At 33.3% G+C, this 5165-nt stretch overlaps 1 pseudogene; it reads right to left on the bottom strand.

Moving 5' to 3' along the window:
- Positions 1-1080: 1080 nt before the first annotated feature.
- LOC112515172 lies at positions 1081-2950 on the bottom strand (annotated as a pseudogene).
- Positions 2951-5165: the final 2215 nt, after the last annotated feature.

Here is a 5165-nt window from a genome sequence, read left to right as displayed (position 1 = left end):
TCCATATCCGAATTCGTGTAACTAACTGCAGATAAACATAATCAAATACAAGATAAACATCTCATTTTAAATATAAAAAATCTAAAATATAATTAAGATAATCATTGAATTCTAACAGAATACTTAATTATAATATTTATAAGAAAATCATATTATTAAACCAAATATAAATTGAACGTAAATTAACTTATAATTAAAAAAATTGAATTAAAAAATTACACAAAAAAATGATGGATTTTAAATAGTTAATTTGATATTAATATCGATATATTTTTGTCAAATTTTTATGATATCTTCAAATTTATATTTTATTCAAAAATAAAAACATCATCGTTTTTTCAAAATCGCATAAGACCATATTATAACATCGATTGAGATAAAGAATAAAATGAAATATTAAAATCAAGATGTATATCGCTGCATTGCGCGAGTACCCTTCTAGTATATATAAAAGAGTCTAAAAACACCTTAAATATAGAGGTTAAGATTTTGACCTCCAAATATTTTGGAGGCCAAATTTGATAACCTCTGTATATTTTCGTGTTATAGTGATTGGATGAGAAGAGATTAAAAGCCTCTGTTTTAGTGTTATAGTATTAGGTTGGAGATGTAAAATTTTTACTTTTTATGAACTTTTCATTGTTGATGGTGTAAGAAATTATGAGTTTGATAAATCTAATGAATTGTAAACTGAATAGTGATGTCATGTTAAGACTTTTTGGTGACGTAACAATAAATTGTACAGAAAGTGGGATTGTTATTCTGTCCCCTCCTCACTCACTCAGATACCACTTATTTCTCACCCTTACCTCATTCACATGCCCTACTAGGAGATATTCAATAATGAATAGAATTCACCAAAATAAACTATTTAGTTATTAAAGATTACAATAAAACCAAATAAAAGTATGATTATTTATGGATACAAATACTCGATGTACGAATATAATAATAAAAAACCTTATAATACTTGTTTGAATCGGTTTAGAACTAATTCCATACCAAATCGAACCATGAACGGTGCTCGTATAATGATTTTGATAGCCTACAAACAAGAAAGCAAAAGAACTCGAATGTAATTCACGAGGTTGCAATAGCAAGAGGATTTTGAGTAAGATTAAGGCGTAAAATATACGATCTTGTGAAGGAACCCATGTTCAAGTGCTCCCGGATCTTGACCCCTGATGTTGTATATATCCAAGCGTTATCATAATACCCCCCAATCGGGTTTCCTTCCAAATCCAAAGCGATAACTCGACCATAGTTCATGAATCGGGCATTTTGTGTAGGTACTTAATCGTAAATGCAAGAATCTTGCGTATGAATGGATATGTTTGAATAAATTTTAGTGAAAATGGATCGTCCTACACGCACATACAAAATTATACATGTTATTTATGAAATAAGAATTTGAGATGGATATTTATTACACTGGAACCAGATTACCCATGGTATTGCCAGCCAGTAATGCCCATCTCCATCATACCGTATGTTGTCAGGTACACCGAGTAAGTTGTCTACAAAAACATCGATCGATCCCTTTTTTTCTCCTTGTAAATAATATCTCGAACACTTTCTCCTGCAATAACAAGCTAAACTTAATAAATATGGTCAAGAAAAAACGTCAAAATCCCTCACACATCGATTACTGATTCATAGTACTTTCAGTTGATTTGAAGGTTATTGAAACGCCATCGTGTATATAGTACAACTGAATGGAAACGAGATTAAAATGATAATCATACATGAAGGTCTCACAAAAGATAACAAAGTCTTGGTTTAATGAGAGTTCGACCCCATTAGCAAAGTAATAGTCCCGGAGAATCACGTACGTTTGTTTCGTTGATGGATCATAGCTTAGTAATCGACCATGAGGTCTACCCTCTAGAAAGTCGTGAAACCATTGATGCAAACCATACTTATAGGCTACATCAGTGAAATACACCATACCATTTTTTGCAACAACTATACCATCAATTAACCCAAACTTCACGCCTTCGGCCTCGTCTGCGAGTAACTCCAGCTCACCATCGACACTTACCTTCAACAAACCCTGCAAGCAAATCATAGCGACATAAATTATTTCATGGATGTAGCAACATACGCTTACCGGTGGAAAAATTGGGGTTTATGCCTAATTTGGACCCAAGAATAAAAGCGAATTCATTATTGGAATAGAAAGATATTTACGGGTTTGCATAGTCCTTATTATAAGCTTCGTAATAATATATTACACACATAAAACGAAGTTAAGATGAATAAGAAATTTATCACCAAACTGGTGACGGGAAGATAGATGTTGGGAAGGATGTAAATGCAAATGGGTTTGTCGTGCTATGCGTGAGAAATAGAAATTTGTATGCGTTTGAAAGTGATTCCATTGTTGGATGGAATAAGACTTGTTGACGGATAAATCTTTTGAAAATTGTTGAGTTAACTTTTTAAAATGTTATTCTTCTAGTTAAAAACTGATTTAAGGCAATTTAATTAGCTGACCTCAATTTAACACCAATAACCAACCGACCTTAAAAGCGTCGGCAACATAAACATCACCGAAATCATCAATTGCGATTCCGATAGGCCGACCTCCGGTGTGAACCCAATTCTCGACCACCGAATAATTTAGCATGACTCGCTTGATCCACCCATCTTCACAACCTTTGTAGACCACACCAGAATTGGAATCGTAAGCGATGTCCTCTGCTCCAATCAGCTCATCCAACCCAATTTTTTCTAAACTAGAAAGACTCCTTGTATTCTTTCTGTCTGTCAAAAATATTGTTTTACTGAACTTGTACATCTGATACGTCACTGTCTTAGACTTATTGAGCATAACAACGAGTAGCATTATTGAAACAACAACGAACGAAAAAAACACGAGACCCGAACCCCACCAACCGTTACCCTTTCGGGTTGTGTTAGTAGTAGAAACCTTGGTTAACTTAGCCATGACTAGTAAAGTTGGGCTTGGTTGGTTATTTATGTGAAGTTAGTATGCCATTTTTGTAATGTGTGGTAGTATGTGTCCATTTTGACCCGTGGATTTAGGTGACCACGTGGCATGATCTCATTTGTGCACCTTGTCTTGTTTGCATATAGTCTCCTCAAAGTCGGTCACATTCATCAGCCATTACCATTAGGATGGATTTCAAATATTTTTATAAACATTGACTTTTAGTTGTGACTTGTTGGCTTGTTTATGGTCCATAGAAACAATTTTGGATTACTGCAAATCATTAATGATCATAAATAATCCATTAAGCACATCTTTAAAACAACCTTAAATCATTATGAGACCTTACCGACATGGGTTAAGCCGGCCTGAATATGATCACCAACTAATGCCCTTAAATGACCGCTTAATGATAAATGAGGTAGGAGTTTTTTTATAAATAATCGTTTTCCTTGGTTGAATCTTTATTAAATTATGTATGGATTAAGCTGAATTATTATTTGTTTGTTGTGCTGCATAAACCGTTTAACAGATAAAAATGACCATGTTATCCCTAACTGTTTGGTTTTATTTATTTTTCCTCTTAAAGTTTGTTAATGAAATTGATCAACGAACATTAAATTTGATCAACCTAACAATAACAATGAATTCTTAAATTGCCATTTCCTTGTCATAACTAAAATGCAACTTTAATGGTTTCAAGAAAAAACCCACATTTCTTTCAAACATTTTATCAAACACCTTATGTGCTTTGGATATAGTAAACCAAAAGTAAGCACCACTATTACTAATGAAACCCAGATACAATAAGAACAATATTGCTATTGAAAATATATATTCAAGATTGACTATCAAATCAGATAGTAAGAAATTAATTTAAAAAAACTAAAATGCAAGACATGAGAAGAACCCTAATCATCAAATATCTTAAAACCATCAAGAAGAAATCGTCGTCCACTTCATGTGTATCATTCACCAGTGACCACATTCTTCTCAAGGAAACCAAGATCAGAGCACCGAGGATTGGATCTAAACAAGTGAGACCATATTTCCGGTTACATGGAATAGTCAGGAGAAGAATAAGATTTGATATTCGCCAAAAAGAAAGTCACTGAAGTAGATCTGAACGGGAGCTAAAGCTAAAGAACGGAGGATCAGAAGCTGAACATCAACCATAAGATGTAATCCGAAAACACCACTCTATAGCTTACTTAATAAACTATTTAAGTCACTAGGCTCGTCAAAGGGTGCTTGGGATTGCTTATAAAAACAAATTGACTTATTCTGATGCGACACCGGTAATAAATATTTTTGAGTATTTGGATAAACAACTTATACCGGTTTCAAATCGGTAATAAAAAGTTTTTGAAGAAGTTAAACTATTCTAACTTATAATAAGTTGATAAACATTTTTGTAGAAAACATAAATTGTTTCAGATAAGTTTTCCCAAACACCCCCTAAGTCAATAACAAATAACCCCTTAATTAAAAAAGCCTCATTAACCACTTCTCACGGAAGTTTGTAAATGTATGCCATACTTGAGTTGGGTAGATATTTATTAGTTACTAGGTTATAAGTAATTTGGTTATTCATAATAAATATTTTAAAATTAATAAAAATATAACATATATGAAAATTAATGAATATAACAAAATAATATGGGGTGCGATTTGAACCGCATTTTAAGTAATTCAAAACTGTAAATCAAACCTTATAGTGCAATATAAAAATACAAACTGCAAATTGTATCGTGAAAGTTATAAATTACACAATTTAAGGACTACAATATAGACGTTTTATGTAAATTGTGCAGTATTTAAACACCCATATATAACATATATAGCTTTTGGTGCCTAAAAGGTGTCGAACATTATTTCTACAGGCAAAGAATGACTTAATGGTAAAAAACTTCTAAAAGAAGTGGCAAAAATATGATTTGTTAAAGTTTTGGGACCAAATTGTAATTCCAAAAACTTTTTAAGTAATTAAAGTTGTGGCTAAAAACAAGATTTTGAATACTCCAAGGACTTTAATGCAATTATTGAAAGCTTATTAGTAGGCATGGGAATGGCCCCCGACCCGTCGGGGAACCCGGTCCACCCGCCCCGGTCGGGGATGGAGATTCTCCGCTAAATCAGGGATGGGGACGGGGACGAGGATCCCCGTTTGTCTCAAACCGGGGATGGGGACGGGGAAGGATATGGTACTCCC

This window comes from Cynara cardunculus, assembly GCF_001531365.2.
Source record: "Cynara cardunculus var. scolymus isolate 2C chromosome LG 7, CcrdV1, whole genome shotgun sequence".
NCBI classification, from domain to species: domain Eukaryota; kingdom Viridiplantae; phylum Streptophyta; class Magnoliopsida; order Asterales; family Asteraceae; genus Cynara; species Cynara cardunculus.
Note: the sequence above shows the minus strand (reverse complement) of the source record. Positions and strands in the feature narration are given on the sequence as shown.